The sequence below is a fragment of the Lissotriton vulgaris genome, chromosome 2_1 (assembly GCF_964263255.1).
Source record: "Lissotriton vulgaris chromosome 2_1, aLisVul1.2, whole genome shotgun sequence".
In the NCBI taxonomy this organism is placed as follows: domain Eukaryota; kingdom Metazoa; phylum Chordata; class Amphibia; order Caudata; family Salamandridae; genus Lissotriton; species Lissotriton vulgaris.
This window is the reverse complement of record NC_141687.1, coordinates 1,943,565,448-1,943,583,997: the sequence shown is the minus strand read 5'-3', so window position 1 is coordinate 1,943,583,997 and position 18,550 is coordinate 1,943,565,448.

Here is an 18,550-nt window from a genome sequence, read left to right as displayed (position 1 = left end):
AATCCTTTTTCCTCTGAGGGCAGAGGGGCCTTTGCCCAGTCCAAACCAGTTCTGGAGCACTCTGTTTACATGACTCCTTCTTTCCTTTCACAGTGCAGAGCAGAAACATCAGACACCCCACAGGAGGTGGAGCCAGCATTGTGGAGGGAAAGCACAGCCCTGGAGCACTTTGTTGACATAATTCCTTCTCTTCTTTCACAGTGCAGGGCATAGACATCAGATACACCACAGGGGGTGGAGCCAGCACTGTGGGGGGCAGGCACTATCCTCTTCAGATCCCAGGTGCAACTCCTCCCTCCCATCTAGATGCAGATCTCTCTATTCACCACTGGGCGGACTCACCCTGTCTCCTGGAATCCCCCAGCCCTGTCACTCAAACTCCAGACAAGGAATATACAACCTAGCAGAGGCAGTCCTGGATAGTTAGACAAGAAAATACCTACTTTCTAAAAGTGGTATTTTCAAACACTGAATGTTAAAACCAACTTCACAAAAAGATGTATTTTAACATCCTGAATTCAGGAATACTAAACTCGAATTTCTACTGATTTCCCTTAGCCAGTTAGGATTATAAAATGTAATAATCTAACTGCCCATTCTGGCCTATGGAGAACAGCTAGCCTTGCAATAGTGAAAAACGAAAATGGCTGTAATTCACTATTAAGACATGCCACACACACCAGGGAATGTCCTACCTTATGCTTACAATGCACTCTGCCCTTGGGACTACCATAGGGGTGTCTGATATGAAGAAAAGGGAAGGTTTAGGGACTGGCAAGGGGATGCACTTGCCCAGTCAGCATGACAGTAGCAGACGGCACACAGGCTCTGCAATGGCAGACCTTAGACACACATTTACAGGCTGCTTCTGTGGGTGGAACAACCAGTGCTGCAAGCCCACTAGCAGCATTTAGATGTACAAGCCCTAGGCACACGTGGTGCACTGTACTTAAGTCTGACAAGTAAACCAAACCAGCCAATCATGGAGTCACTAATCCATACATCAATTTACAATAGGGAGAGCATATGCACTTTAGCACTGATCACCAGTGGTAAAGAGCCCAGAGTCATAAAACCAACAAAAACAGGTCAGAAAAAATACAGGAGGAAGGCAAAAAGTTCAGGGATGATCCTGTAAAAAGGGCCAAGTCCAACAATGCCTATATCTAAATAGCTGAGATGCTGCCTGTCTTAAAGGGCAAATGACCAACTCATTTACAAGGAGCCAGGTCCTCAGTGCACTCTTTTAGCACTTTGAGTGGAAAGGAATTTCCCAGGCATTGGTTGAAGTTTATTTACTTCAATCCTCTAGACTCATCTGAGGACAAGAGAAGGATAAGAGGACCTCATGTTCGACATTTTAATAGTGTCCTGTCTTGCCCTTGTCCACACACAAGAAGTCTTGACTGATTGGGAAATATAATCCTTATCCTAGATGTAATTTTGGATGTCATTACAATAATTCAATGACAGCCTAGGTGTTGTATCACAAGATAAGGATCTTGATTTCTCTTAATGTTCTGAGCAAATCTTTAGTGGGATTTGTTTCACCTTCTCTGATACTGCAAAGCATTTTTGTATTGCACTCATAATCACTTTCCTATCATTTTTGTGTACTTACTTTAGAAATAGTCACTTAACATCTTGCCAGCCAATTGGAACCAATACACTAAAGACCCATTCTAAACTCCCCCTTACTAGCAAAATGACAAAAGGAGACTTTACTCAACAGCTGCAAGACATCAAAGAAATTAAATTGATTTGGCATGACACACAGTCTCAATTTAGACTAAAGAGATAGACATACATCACAATAGCAGACAACACAGAAAACCCACTTTTTCCTTTGATGCCTGGTGCTCTACAATGTTAAACCTTCTTGCCCTTGTCAGTATCCTGTTCCATCTTTAGCTCGATAACACTACTAGACCATCTGGCAAAGAGGACCAGAATCACTTAAATGATGCTCCAATCGCCTCAATCTTTCTTGTTAACCCATGGTAAAGTTGCCTGCAGCATACTACAGGGATGCTTTTTACTAGAGGTACCGTTCAATATTAACATTAGAAAAATCACTCCTTGCATAACAACTTCAGTTCCAAATATATACTGGTTAAATCTAACTATAAATTCATGTGAGCTAAAATAATAGACACAGTACGATCCTCTGAAGTTCATAGAAAAGCATTTATTGATGGATTCGGGTGATATGCCTATGCCTGAATGACTTTAAAACTGAAATCCTGAGAATTGGAAATGCCATTGTAGAGCAGCAGCTCCAACAAAAGTAGTGAAAAAACCTCGAAGCATGGTCTGACTCAGATATTTTTTTCTGGTTGTTGTTGGGCAAAGGGGCTTCAGTACTTAAGGAAATTGGTTCCAAAAAGTGACTTTATTTTCTCGGAATATAAATTATTCCATCAGGCTAGACCCAGATGCAATCAGGTTCCAATTCTCTAGCAACCAAGTTTCTCCAGAAGTGTCTTCCCTTGGCACAACAACAACGTTTTGGATCCCACCTGGATCACTAAAGAGGCCCTTGTGTTTTTCCTATAATTAGGAGCCGACCGGCCCATTTCTAGATGCCATCTCACTAATTGTAGCACAGTGGTACTTAGGTTGCTCCCTCCTGTGCTCTGATGAAGACCCCGCTCAATTGGCCTTTCCACTATCCTGGGGTCGAAACGTCGGCATTATCTGTATAGTGTTGAAGATCAATACAAATTGCCAAATTCATTTAGCTGGAATATATGTTTGTGTGTTTTTTTCTTGGGTACAAATGATTTCCCAATCTTGACAAATTACGTTTGTACCATTTTTTTCTGCATCATACCTTGCCCATGTCCTATGGTCTGCTGGGTTCCCCAATTGTTGTGTAATGATGCCACAAAATGGCAATTCATTAAAAGCCAATGCTTTACAAAGTTTCAAATATAAACAAAATGAATAAATACCCTTACTCTAGTGCAAGCAATATTTCTGATCTTTGATATCTTCTGAGGCCAGATGTACGAAACCATTTTTTTCTCTATTTACTAAACTCAGTCTGTGTGTCAGAAAAGCTTTCTGATTCATAAAATGGATTTTGTGATCTGTTCCAAATTCCAATTAAGAGGGGACATGAAAGGGAGTCCTCTCCAAATTACAAGTTGCAATAATATAATGATTTGCAACCGCATTTGCAGTCACAATTCATTGATCAGTTACTAACAATTTATTGTAACCTTTTCCCCTTGGTGAGTTCTCTCAGGTGGGGGACAAGATATTACTCGAAGGGACCACTTCCTCCTAATGATTTATTCTAAAATAGAAACATTTGTTTTAAATGCAGCACTGGTTCCTTGAAGGATATAGGTTGCAGTAAGAAAAGGTTATCCATTTGGGAATGCAAACACAGAAATTGTGATCTGTTGTTCCTTGTGGGCCACTCCTGTGTTTGTAGCTAATCACAGGGGGTTGCATATAGCAACCTGCCTAATTAATAATCTTTAGACACATGTAATCCCTCTGTTTGGTGAGTTTTTGACATAGCCTATTAATTCATAGTCACATCACTAAATCAGAGACAGGTTAAATGAAGTCAATACACAATTTGGACCACGTTATGTAACCTGTAGGTCACTACACCAGTCCCTAAGTTTCTCTAAGAATGATTTATTTGATTTGCTTGATTTCTTACATTTGCCATTTTTCAAAGCAATTGACTACTCCACAAATGAGGAGGTGGGGACATTGCGTCATTGTGCTACTTTCTCAGGGGCACCCCATGCTTGAGCCAGGTATGTCTCTCTCACCCCAGAACAGTCAGATTGATATGATTGAGAGCTCTAAGATTTCTGTAACAGGTATTTTCAAATATTGTGCCATGGCTGGACCAGTACACACACAATGTAATTTGTGTACTTCCTTATGTAAATACTCAATCTGGGGTGTAGGCTTTCCAGTTTGTACAAGTCAGCAACTCTTGCCTGCTGCCTAATTAATGCAACGTTACTCATTAACTGGAGGCCACGTTAAGTTCACAGTCTTGGGCACAGAGATTGACTATGGTATTATGCCGCATGTGTGCTAGACATACCTCTAAAGCCTACTCTCAAATGATGCTGGCTTCACAGAACTATATATCAGTAAAAATGTCGAAATCTGTAATGTGCTATGGCCTACCTTGACCACCACATATGTTGTTTAGAAGATAGCTATCAGGTTTCTTTCTGCTTTGACTGCTCTTTGTGTCAGAAACATACTCTAGGATTCAGGGATGGTTAACAACATTTCAGCCACAAGGCTTCCTCTATTCAGCACTCAGTACCTACACTAGATGCAAGTCATTATTCTCAATGGAATCAAACACACCAGGCGCATTCAAAGCACAAGCTTCGAGGAGGAATCATTTATTAGCAGTAGCTGGTATGGTCCTACAGACAGCATCCAAGTTCCTAATATTTCTGCAATCTAACTAGGACTTTATTTTTTTTCTCTGTACTGTCACAGACTAACTGCTCAAGGCAAAGTTGGCTTGAGTGCCAAGATGGCATGCCTGATTTTTCATGGTGTATAAAGATCAATGCTCCCCTTTGACGGGAACTATGCACCCTTGTGTTACTGGTAATTGGTAGCTCCCATTTGGTCATGACATTCCCTAAGTGTAATTTGGACTGATGCTAAATCCTGCAGCCTTTTAGGCCTAAGTACAGAGACACATCTTTCCCTATTCATTTAATTATCATTCTCTTGTCACAGCATCTAGGATTAAAGTGCTTAAGTTCCACGAGGAGCCTAAATTGCCTTCTATTTGTTTTACCTTTCCACCATCTGCAGATACCAAGCCTGGTTCAACAGTGGGGCTAGCATTTTAGTTGATGATGTTTTTCACTGTGAGTGTACATCAGTGGGATGAGAAATTAGAAATGGTAAAGATGCTCTAAAGGTATTAAAGCAATGGAGAGGCAATCATTATGAAGTAAGAGATGGAATATGATCTAGTGGTTTCAAAAGGTGTGTATAGTCCACTGCAGAGACTCCCTGAACTGCAGCATTGGTTGGTGGTCTTTGACAGTGTTGGTGTGTTAATACTTCCATAATTCAGTGAATAATTGAAGTGAGTTTTGTTTCATATTAGAGGTTCGGTGTGTGGGGGTGCTTGAACCTTGTTCTCCTCAAAATGTGTTGTGGGTCTCCTTTCCACAAATGTTAAGATTTACCTCTAGTGTGCCATCGCCATTGTTTTATCATGGATGTGATGTAGCACAAAATTCATTTTTCATTAGTAGGGGTGCTTCATAATCATGAGTAATCAGCGCCCACATATATTTCTTTGTTGTAATAACATGAGACAGTAGAACATTAACTGTAATAACGTGAATTGTTGAAACTATATGTGATTAACTGACAATATTAACATGTGGAATGAGTGTATACTGCTGACAATTATTAATGTATTTGATGAGCTTATGTAACATGTTCATTTAGAACTGCTCAGTAAAGAGTGTTCATTTATATGAAATGTCGTAAGGCTTGCGTGCCGTTTTCTAATGTTGGCTGATTTCTGTAGGCCTGAAATGCATTTTCCCTTGAAGCTCTTGCCTTAGATTTAATAGTTGAATTTCATGTGCACATTTGATTTGTTATTTCTCAATTTTCTGTTGCAGGTGGAAGAATCATCCTCATTGGCTAGAATAATGCCTTTGTTTTAGGAGTTCGGCTTAGGGAGACGCGGATACATTGAGTGTTGATACTGATAGTGGAGAACTTTCTGATCGGAGTTAGTCTGGGAATGAAGGTCATCTCGCCAAGCTTGGGAGCATCATTGCCTACTGCAAAGTTACCTATGAGGAGGTGGCCTAACTGGATAGCATGATTCACAAAGGACCCTGGGATACTCCCTGTGGTATTGATGTATCAAAACTAGGAGAAGTGTCTGGGGACTTCCGCCTTGCCTTAAGAGAGAAAGCATCTTAGAACGAGCTTTGTAGCTTTATGCTGCTTGACCCAACTGATGTGGAGAGACTGCTTAGGAAGACTTCACACGCTGACACCTTAACTGATCTTGTCTTGTAAATGCTATTTAGGGATGTCACATTAGTGGCAGTGTAGGAAAAGATTAATGCTTTATATCCACAAACTTCAGATGAAGGGGAATCTGGACAAATGCTACGTAATCTTTTGTATCCTGATTCTTGAACTAATCATTTTGTGCATGTCGCACTGCCTTACCTTCGTCCGTAGATTTGGCTTTGTATTAGTTCTAATGAATTTCTACACCCTCACTTTGAGGTGCCTGTATGTCTAGTTATTCTTGGCTTTTCAATAAACCAACAATTCTTAATTGGTAGTCAGTGATTCCTAAGAGTCATAGTAAATTGAAACTGAAATGATTGATCTGCTAACGATTTCTCTCTCCTCCACTCTTTCATGCTGAGCAAAAGTACCATCAACTCGAGGTTCCGGAGCTGATCTAGAACATGGAACCCAGCTCCTTCGGATTCCAAACATATGCCATATGTAGCCCTTATTCGAAGAACTCTGTACAATATGCTACTAGCGGAATGTTGCCATTGATGTTGCCTCATTTTCCCATGGGCCCACCCCATATGACATGGTTAGCATCCTTGAGGCCAAGAATTTTCTCTGATATGGCAGTCAGCATTTTGCCTCCAGTACCCCATATGTCAACAGTTGCCGCCAGAATGCCATGTGCTGCATTTTGCCCTAGCTGGCCCCATATGCTGAGAATTGAGACCCCGATTTACAAAAGGGGGTGGTGATGAACAGAGTGTCTGAATTGAGCGGACCACTCTTACCCAGTCCAAAGATCAGGGCTTGATCCATCACCGTTATTTATCTCACTGCCCCATCCCAGCTCAGAACCTGGCTATATGCAAATCAGTCTGTCCCTGGCCCAGTGCATCATGGGAACAGGGCAGACTAAACTACCAAGCCAATTCTTTACCAGAAAGGAAACAAGCTACCGGGGACCGGTTTCTGGCATTTCAGCCTCTTCGGCCCGGCTTGCTTGAATCCTGATGGAGCAGTGAGAAAGGGACTCATGTCTGAGTATACCCTGCCACACCTATAGTGGCCAAAATCGATTTACAAAAGGGGGTGGTGATGAACAGAGTGTCTGAATTGAGCAGACCACTCTTACCCAGTCCAAAGATCAGGGCTTGATCCATCACCGTTATTTATCTCACTGCCCCATCCCAGCTCAGAACCTGGCTATATGCAAATCAGTCTGTCCCTGGCCCAGTGCATCATGGGAACAGGGCAGACTAAACTACCAAGCCAATTCTTTACCAGAAAGGAAACAAGCTACCGGGGACTGGTTTCTGGCATTTCAGCCTACAGACTAATTTGCATACAGCCAGGTTCTGAAACTGGGATGGTGCAGTGAGCGAAAAAACGGTGTTGGATCTAGCCCTGATCTTTTGACTGGGTGAGAGCTTTCTGCTTAATTCAGAGACTCTGTCCCTCACCACCCCTTTTTGTAAATATTTTTGTCCACCCTAAGCGTGGAAGGGTATTCTCAGATGTGAGACCCTTGCTCATTGCACCATCAGGATTCAAGCAAACCGGGCCGAAGACGGCTGTAATGCCAGAAACCGGTCCCCGGGAGCTTGTTTCCTTCCCAGTGTAAGAATTGGCTTCTGTAGTTTGGTTTGTCCTGTTCCCATCATGCACTGGGACAGGTACAGACTAATTTGCATACAGCCAGGTTCTGAAACTGGGATGGTGCAGTGAGCGAAAAAACGGTGTTGGATCTAGCCCTGATCTTTTGACTGGGTGAGAGCTTTCTGCTTAATTCAGAGACTCTGTCCCTCACCACCCCTTTTTGTAAATATTTTTGTCCACCCTAAGCGTGGAAGGGTATTCTCAGATGTGAGACCCTTGCTCATTGCACCATCAGGATTCAAGCAAACCGGGCCGAAGACGGCTGTAATGCCAGAAACCGGTCCCCGGGAGCTTGTTTCCTTCCCAGTGTAAGAATTGGCTTCTGTAGTTTGGTTTGTCCTGTTCCCATCATGCACTGGGACAGGTACAGACTAATTTGCATACAGCCAGGTTCTGAAACTGGGATGGTGCAGTGAGCGAAAAAACGGTGTTGGATCTAGCCCTGATCTTTTGACTGGGTGAGAGCTTTCTGCTTAATTCAGAGACTCTGTCCCTCACCACCCCTTTTTGTAAATATTTTTGTCCACCCTAAGCGTGGAAGGGTATTCTCAGATGTGAGACCCTTGCTCATTGCACCATCAGGATTCAAGCAAACCGGGCCGAAGACGGCTGTAATGCCAGAAACCGGTCCCCGGGAGCTTGTTTCCTTCCCAGTGTAAGAATTGGCTTCTGTAGTTTGGTTTGTCCTGTTCCCATCATGCACTGGGACAGGTACAGACTAATTTGCATACAGCCAGGTTCTGAAACTGGGATGGTGCAGTGAGCGAAAAAACGGTGTTGGATCTAGCCCTGATCTTTTGACTGGGTGAGAGCTTTCTGCTTAATTCAGAGACTCTGTCCCTCACCACCCCTTTTTGTAAATATTTTTGTCCACCCTAAGCGTGGAAGGGTATTCTCAGATGTGAGACCCTTGCTCATTGCACCATCAGGATTCAAGCAAACCGGGCCGAAGACGGCTGTAATGCCAGAAACCGGTCCCCGGGAGCTTGTTTCCTTCCCAGTGTAAGAATTGGCTTCTGTAGTTTGGTTTGTCCTGTTCCCATCATGCACTGGGACAGGTACAGACTAATTTGCATACAGCCAGGTTCTGAAACTGGGATGGTGCAGTGAGCGAAAAAACGGTGTTGGATCTAGCCCTGATCTTTTGACTGGGTGAGAGCTTTCTGCTTAATTCAGAGACTCTGTCCCTCACCACCCCTTTTTGTAAATATTTTTGTCCACCCTAAGCGTGGAAGGGTATTCTCAGATGTGAGACCCTTGCTCATTGCACCATCAGGATTCAAGCAAACCGGGCCGAAGACGGCTGTAATGCCAGAAACCGGTCCCCGGGAGCTTGTTTCCTTCCCAGTGTAAGAATTGGCTTCTGTAGTTTGGTTTGTCCTGTTCCCATCATGCACTGGGACAGGTACAGACTAATTTGCATACAGCCAGGTTCTGAAACTGGGATGGTGCAGTGAGCGAAAAAACGGTGTTGGATCTAGCCCTGATCTTTTGACTGGGTGAGAGCTTTCTGCTTAATTCAGAGACTCTGTCCCTCACCACCCCTTTTTGTAAATATTTTTGTCCACCCTAAGCGTGGAAGGGTATTCTCAGATGTGAGACCCTTGCTCATTGCACCATCAGGATTCAAGCAAACCGGGCCGAAGACGGCTGTAATGCCAGAAACCGGTCCCCGGGAGCTTGTTTCCTTCCCAGTGTAAGAATTGGCTTCTGTAGTTTGGTTTGTCCTGTTCCCATCATGCACTGGGACAGGTACAGACTAATTTGCATACAGCCAGGTTCTGAAACTGGGATGGTGCAGTGAGCGAAAAAACGGTGTTGGATCTAGCCCTGATCTTTTGACTGGGTGAGAGCTTTCTGCTTAATTCAGAGACTCTGTCCCTCACCACCCCTTTTTGTAAATATTTTTGTCCACCCTAAGCGTGGAAGGGTATTCTCAGATGTGAGACCCTTGCTCATTGCACCATCAGGATTCAAGCAAACCGGGCCGAAGACGGCTGTAATGCCAGAAACCGGTCCCCGGGAGCTTGTTTCCTTCCCAGTGTAAGAATTGGCTTCTGTAGTTTGGTTTGTCCTGTTCCCATCATGCACTGGGACAGGTACAGACTAATTTGCATACAGCCAGGTTCTGAAACTGGGATGGTGCAGTGAGCGAAAAAACGGTGTTGGATCTAGCCCTGATCTTTTGACTGGGTGAGAGCTTTCTGCTTAATTCAGAGACTCTGTCCCTCACCACCCCTTTTTGTAAATATTTTTGTCCACCCTAAGCGTGGAAGGGTATTCTCAGATGTGAGACCCTTGCTCATTGCACCATCAGGATTCAAGCAAACCGGGCCGAAGACGGCTGTAATGCCAGAAACCGGTCCCCGGGAGCTTGTTTCCTTCCCAGTGTAAGAATTGGCTTCTGTAGTTTGGTTTGTCCTGTTCCCATCATGCACTGGGACAGGTACAGACTAATTTGCATACAGCCAGGTTCTGAAACTGGGATGGTGCAGTGAGCGAAAAAACGGTGTTGGATCTAGCCCTGATCTTTTGACTGGGTGAGAGCTTTCTGCTTAATTCAGAGACTCTGTCCCTCACCACCCCTTTTTGTAAATATATATGAGAATTGAGACCCCAGCGGCACCTGGAACTTCTGTGTTAGGCATTTTATTACTTCTTCAGAAAACCCTGAATGGGATTTTTTAGTCAATGGTGCTAAATAATGATGAGCTGAAAAATCATTCTCTATAGGAGCTTAACACAATTAATACATGTATGCCATCGTCAGTATGTACACTTGAACCCTTGATTACTAAAGGCAGAGTTGTAGCTCAAGACAGCACCCTCATTAAGAGATTGTACAATGAAATAAGCCTCAAACCCAACCAAAGAGGGTTACATTTCCCTAAAAAAAAAATTAACCTCCCCAAGCAGCAAAAATGTAGTAACACTCAGGAACTCAAGAGATATGGTAGTGGCCATGGATCCTTAACTAGGAGTATCAGAAATAGTAGAGGGTACTCTGTATTAGGGTACTGCTGCACCACAACCTATTGTAGCCTCATCACTTTGAAAAAATGTATTGATCTTGACAGTTTGACTTCATTAAGCAGTAACACAATTAAAAGTTATGATCCAACAACAACTACTGTGATCATGTGTTTGAAAGGTAATGGAAAATTTCCATGTACAAAGCCCTTCAATTGGGAACTAATTCCGCAAACAAAGTCCCCATGGTTTGATGCCCATTGCCAGAAATGGAAAAGCAAGTTAAGAAAGATGAAACAGGCTAATATGTAATACATGGAAGGGTGCTTGTAGTTAATAAATAAAGATCTGGTCCAAGTAGTTTCCTTTTTTTTTTTTTTTTTTAATTTTTTATTGAGCAAACTTTACATTTACAGCAGTACATAGTAATTAACATACATCATATCATCATTCTAGTAAAGTGGGGGGTTTTAATTTCCCCCAAATTGTAAGGGAACGCTTAGGCTATGCATGATAAGGAGATACTCTTAATAGTACAATAAATTGTCTTTGTGATGTATTGTATGTGACAGGATTAACAGTATATAACTAAATAATAACAAAGCAGTACATAGTTTTGGAATAGATATTAATTTTAAATTTTTAAAATTTTAAACATACCCTTCACCCCCTTTCATTTACCCTTTCGAAAATCAGGCCCACTGCTGATTATACCAGCTGGCTATAGGATTCCAGATCATTTCCCCTTTGGCTTTGGATTTTTTCCCTCTCGTTTTATATATTGCTATTTCTAACTTGTATGTAGCGAGTAATCTATTCATCCAGCCCTGGAATGTAGGTGGCTCTGTATCCTTCCATCGGGCTGCTAGCATAATCCTGTATATAGCTGTGCATAAATAAATTATATACATTTCTGAACTACTAAGTTCTACAGAGCTATCATACCCTAATATGACCAAAGTAGCTGACATTGGAATTTCCCGGCCAAAAATTTCAGCCCAGAATTTACATATACTCTCTTTTAGTTGTTCGAGTTTAGGGCATTCGAAGAACATGTGAATTAAATCTGCGGGACAGATCGCGCATCTAGGACATTTATCATGACTAGCCTTACCCCATGAGAACAGTTTAGCTGGTGTATAATATAGGTTACAAACCGTCTTATAAATTTGAGCTTTTAAATTACTTGCAAGAATAACTTTAGAGGATAATTGTAACACCATATCTATATCCACATTGGGATTATTGAGTTTGTTAGCCCAGGTTTCCTCTAATTTCGCTAGGTCATCTGGGTGGTTGTTTATCAAAATCACATAAATATCACTAATTCTGAGCGTTGTTTTTTGCATCAGGTCTAATAATGTTAACGACTGTAAGCTTAAACTTGTGATGTGTTGTCTGATTGATGTAAAAATTTGAATGAATTTAAAGTGGTCAGTGGGGTAGATCTGATATTTAAAACTTAACTCATGAAAAGTGATTCTGCCATCTGAGTTTAAGAAGTCGCCAATGGTAACTATGCCTAGACTTTCCCATCGCTTAGTAACATTATCATTTAGATATTGCGGTATTATAGAACTACGCCATAAAGGTGTGTATTTGGTATATTTAGGGATTGATAGTATTCTAGTAGTTTTATTCCATATTTTGAATGCATCTGTCACTATTTTAAATTTAATTTTTTTATAGTATGATGGCTCAATTTGTCTTAGCAGCAGTCCGCGTGCAGTATCTCCTAGTGTAAGTTCATAGATAGAGGGAATAAACTGAGGAGATCTTATTTGCTCTGGAATTTTAGACGTAGTTAAGAAGGACATCTGCTGCAAAATGGCTGCCCACATATAATAAGTTAGATTTGGAACTGCTAATCCGCCTCGAGGTGTAGGCGATACTAATTTAGTTATAGCCCTTCTTGTCTTCCCATAATTCCAAATAAATGATGTTATTACTTGGTCTATCTTCTTTATATAGGTATTATCAACAAGGAAAGGAATTGCACGAAATAGGTATAATAATTTGGGAAAGATTGTCATTTTGATGTAGTTAGTTCTGCCAATTATGGATAAATGAAGGTTATTGACTCTAACAAGATCTTTTTTTATTTTTGTGATGACCGGGTCGTAGTTAAGTGTAATCATTTCGTTAGTATTTGGTGAGATGTTAACACCTAAATATTTTGCATTTCCGACTCTATACTGACTTATATATTGCGTGTTATCAGTACAGACAACCATCGTCTTATCTTTATTTAGTGAGTACCCTGAGTACTGGCCGAATAGTTTAGTAACTACTCCTATTTCCTCTATAGCCTCGGTAGGATTAGTTGTTAGGATCGCTACGTCGTCGGCATAGGCGAGTATTTTAGTATTATATGTTCTCGTTTTAACTGGGATTATCCTTGGTGATGTTAATAATTTGGTAATCAAAGGATTAATATATAAGGCAAATAAAAGTGGTGAGCATGGACATCCTTGTCGAGTCCCTCTCTAAATATCTATGTTTTCAGACTCGCAACCGCCCGTCAAGACCTTAGCTTTAGGTTCTACGTATAAAGCTTTTAGTGATTTTATGAACCCCGGGCCGATATTGTTGAGGGCTAAAAGCTCCCACAAGTACTGCCACGAAACACGGTCAAAGGCCTTTTCGGCGTCTAGTAAAATTAAAGACATTTGACCTTGATCTAGCTTCATTATGTCAAAGAGTGCAACCACTCGGCGTATGTGATCTGTGGTGCTCTTGCCTGGTATAAACCTGTGTTGCCAGGGTGATACTAGCTGTTCGATGTATTTGCCAAGTCTGTTGGCAAATATTTTTGCATAAGTTTTAGAATCTGAATTAATTAGTGAGATTGGTCTGTATGATGTGGTTAGTTCAGGGGGTTTGTCCTTTTTTGCGAAAACTGCTATATTTGTTTGACACCATGATTCTGGGGATTTTCCGTGCCACTGGATACCTAGAAATAGGTCGTGAAGAAATGGTGTTATAGTCATTCCGAGTATTTTGTATAGATCTAGTGGTATTCTATCTGGCCCTGGTGCCTTCCCTGTGGCAAGTTCTGCTATTGCTAGCTCAACCTCGGTTTTAGTGATCTCTTTATCTAAGTCATTCCTTGCATCTTCATCGATAGTTTGTGTTATATTATTTTCGCTAAGCCAATTGGCTAAAAACTCACTAGTCTCCTGGGCCGTATGAACATCTTCGTTTTGATATAGTTTTTGATAATATTCTTTAAAACAATTAGCGATTTCTTTTTGAGTAGTAAATTCGTGACCACTATGTTTAATACATTTTATTGTATTAAAGGATTGAGTCTGCCGTGTTTTTAAAGCGAGTTGTTTTCCAACGTTTTCCCCCACCTCATAGGATTTCGTTCGGTGAGCTTGATAAATTTCAGCAGCTTTAGTAGTTAACTCGTTATTTAACTCTGCCTTGATCACTAGAATCTTTCTTAGGGTTTCCTCAGCATGCTCCCTATGTTGCATTTGATTGGCATGTTTATATTCTAGTTGCGTTAATTCATTTATTAGTTGGTTATGAATTTTCTTTTGTTCTTTCTTATGAGAGGCAACGAATGTGGCGGTCTCCCCCCTGAGTGCCGCCTTATAACCGTCCCAGACTATAAATCTAGATGCACTATATTGATTTGCATCAAAAAATTCTTTTGTCCATTGGGTTATGTGGGTTATGTATTCTTGATTAGCTAATAATTTCCTATCAAATGTCCACTGTGTTTGGGCCCTGTTATACCCCGGTATTTCTGTTGTTATATATAAGGCATTGTGATCAGATATTGTTTTCGGATCTTTAGCAATCAGGGTGTTTGAGGCAATATCTGGAGTTGCAAAAAAGTAATCGATACGGACATATTTACGATGTGGGTAAGAAAAAAAGGTGTAACCAGGATCTTTATCCCTTTTAAGCAACCAGATGCCTTGTAGGTTGTGGGTTTGAATTAAATTTGATACGGCCCTGAACACCCGTGGTTTCCGACCAGAGTACCTATATTGATTCTGGGGGGACAAATTTTGATTAAATGCCAAATTAAAATCACCACAAAGAATCAAGCTGCTTGGCCAAGATGCTAATTCCATTTCTAATTCAGCGAATAGGGTGGGGTCATCAAGATTAGGGCCATAGATTGAGCAGATTGTAATACCTAGTTCTAACTGGATTATGACCCATCGTCCATGATTATCGGCTTTCTTACGTACTGGGCTTCCTAGTCTGGTTCTTGCTATTATTACGACTCCCCTAGTTCTTGTGGTTTGAGTTGTTGTAATTAATATTTGGTAGCCGGGTATTTTTAAATGTTTAATCTCACCGAATGGAATATGGGTTTCTTGTAAACAGAGGATATCACAAGTGCTCTGGGTGATTATCTGGTATAATTGAGCTTTCTTGCTTCTATCGTTTAACCCTGCGACATTCCAACATCCTATGTTTAATCTACCCATTTGGTACCGCTATTTTTGAGTCAGTATTTATCAGCCTGCATTCCCCTTCAAGTGTCATTTTGCTCTTTTTTTGTTTTTTTGCTCTCCCACCCCCCAACCAGGTGCACAGAGTGTGCCCTGTTTGCCACCCCCCCCCCCCCCCCACATTCCTCCCCTGCACCATCCCTTACCCTCCCTTAGTGAGCAATGAGACTCCATTGGAGTCTGTAGTGATGGATTTAGCCTACTCCAAGCAGGACTAGTGAAGCATGCAATTTTAAGGTGCATTAGTAACTTTATCGGAGACAGATAGAAAAGTAGAAATAAGAAAGTACATTTTTTATCGATTATAAGCATATCTAAGCAGGAAAAGATAAGAGAATATTAGTATGTGAGAAACATGGGAAGTGAAAGGAAAGAGGAAAGATTAATAGAAAATTATTGGTTTACAAGTTGTACTTATTCATTTTCCTCATTTTTCTATTTTCAAGTCCCACAGCTTATATTCAACTACACCAACATGGGCTAATGCATATTAGACCATGTACACTCGATGGGTTTGTTATCTTTCAGTCCCTAGATTATATTAGTTACCTTCCTGCCAGTTCTTATGTGGGTTTAGTTGTTTTTTTTAATTTTTATTTTTTCACAAGCTCTCTAGATACTCCTTAGCTTTTACTTCAGACGTGAAAAATTTTGTTTGTCCCATATGTATCACTTTCAATTTTGCAGGGTTGTTCAAATATACTGTTGCTTTTTTCTCTTGAAAAGGTTTGATGAGTTGTCTGAGCCGCCACCTCCTTTCTACAGTCCAATGACAAAAATCGGGGCGCACGAAGTATGAGATTGAGTCTTTTTTCCGGTGTTTATCAGGAGTAACTTTCTCTGCAATGGCCTGGCGAAGTAGAAAATTTCCGAAATATACCAGAATAGCACGAGGGTATTTGCCTGTAGGTGGTGTGGGTTTTAAGGATATTGGTACCCTATGTGCTCTCTGCACCTCATATCCCCAGTCCCAGGTGTTTAACTCAGGCAGGGTGTCTCGGAATAATTGTATTATATAGGTGCGGCAATCCTCGCCTTCCATTTTTTCCGGAATTCCAAGTACTCGTAAATTATTTCTGCGGAGTCTATTCTCATAATCTTCAAGCTTCCACCTCATGTCTTGAACCTGTGCTTCTGCAGTTTCAAGTCGCTCATTTGTTGCAGCAGCCTCTGTCTCGTTGACCACTATGCGGTCCTCTATATCATTTAGCCTCTCAGTAAATGCTCCCATGGTTTTTGAAAGTTTACGAACCACCCCTTGAACCTTTTGTAGACCGGCCCGTGCTTTGCGGCTGTCTTTAGAGGTTTCTTCCCGATGTGATGCTATGGCCTGTAGCACCGTCTCCATGACTTGCGTTAGGGTAGTTCCTGAGTCCTCCATAGTTTCTTTATTTACGTTCTGCTCTAACATTAGACTTTGAGCTCTTGGATTCGGAGAATGGTTTTGGTTCAATGCCAAAACTGTTGGGGTATAATCCCATGATAGTTCATTAGCTCCATGGTGTCCTGATTTTTTCTTTTTGAGTATTGTTCTTTTTTTCTTGTCGCGCTGTTCTTTTGGTGGGTTAAGTTCTAAATCTGAACTTAAGTTGGAATCTGATTCGTTCTCCAGATCATCAGCTTCATCAGCTTGATCTAGTTCATCAGTATCTCCTGACCAACTGATATCTTCTGAGAAAGAGTAGAAGTCAGTTATGTCTTTATCTATCTCTAGAACCTCTATAGCGTCAACAGGATGCAGGTCAATTGTAGAGCTAATTTGTGGGGTTTCTAGATCAGGATTAACTATCTCGTTAGGCTTTTGGGTCTCCCCTTCCTTCGTCTCCGACCCCAAGCTGGCCCCTCTTTGAGATTTATGAGTTACATCCAAGAGTGAGGTTTCTAATATAGTTGTTTTTCCAGTAACTTTTTCAGTCTCTAGTGATGGATTACTGTGTATCTCTAAATTGTTCACAGAGGAGGTCCGATCAACCGTCCGTCCGACAGTTTCTATGCTCAGACTATTTTCAGTACCTTCAGCACAAGTCAAAGCACAAGTCGAAGGATCTGTAACCTTGTGTTGAGTGAGATGTTGTTGGGTGCCATTACTTGTATCTACACTTTGTACTAGATTGTTTTTATCTGTATAGTTCTCGTTAGGGTGGTCTGCCCTCACCTGGGTATTGATACCAGAACTGTTCAGTGTAGATTCAGATTCAGATACAGTAGTAGTAGGTATAGTATGGCTTACCTGCCCCGCACCCAGACCCGGACTGAGTCTCTCGACCACGCCGCTGGTCAGCGATATGGCCACTTGGTTCCAGTTGTGCTTCATGTGTTTTCTGCACCTCAATTTGGCTCAGCACTTCATTAACTTCTGGCTGTAGTGGGATTGCGGGGCTTACTGTATCCAATGCTACTATTGTTGCTTTCTCACTACCTTTACCCCCAAAGTCTGCTGAAGAACTGCCATTTTCACTGGGGGGGGCCGCTTGCTGTTCTCCATTACTCGTGACGTTTTGTTGTGCCTCCTTGGTCATTGTTCTCTGATTAACGTCCCGAAACATTGTAGCCACTGTGGTAATAGTTGAAGAGGCATTTTTAGCAGGATGGGATATTGTTGTCGACTTGCTAGAAGAAGCCCCTTTCCTGGCCGGCGTTTTCTCCGTTGTTTTGTCAGGCGCCCCCAATGTTGCTTCTGTTAGTGTTCCTTGCCCTGGCGCTCCCCCACTGGTAATGCCTCGCTTCAATTCCTGATCCCGCAGCGCCTGACGTGCAGCCCTCGTCTTAGCCGCTGCTGCTACCGCTGTTGCATTTTTTGGGGCCATTAGTAGCTGTGAGGCAAATTCACTCTGATCGGGTCCCTGGATGTCCGTCTTGGTCACGGATTCCTCCAAGCTTGCATCGGAATTCACCGCGGAATTCACCGCGGGGTTCACGGAGTTCACCGCCACTGCCAGCCGGCAGAGGGAGCGCAGTGCACGCGTAGCTCTATGATCGCCGATCAGCAACCTGAGCACGGCGAGTCCAACCACGGATGCTAGCAGCGTGAGTTTGTGTGGCGTTCCCTGTGAGGAGAGACCCTCGAGAGGTAGGGGTTTTGGCTTTTCAATCCGCATACCAGGCATTTAGTTCTCTTTCATGTCTGCCACCGATTTTTGAGAACTGAGCATCCGTCTCGCTAAATGAATCTCTGCATGCCCCGCTGTCCTGTCCAGGAGCTGCTATCGGCGTCTAGCCTGACGCCGCCATCTTTGCTCCAGCCGATTCCCAAGTAGTTTCCATGTAAGTGTATTCAAGATCAGATGCTATAGCATAGAGAGCCCCACCAGGAGCATCCTCCCCGCTACTTTGCCCATTCACCAACTAACTCACACACTCACGAACAGTCCAGTCACAAACATTCTCTCACACAGTCATAAATACCCCGTGATGTTTTAAAACATGTAGCTCAC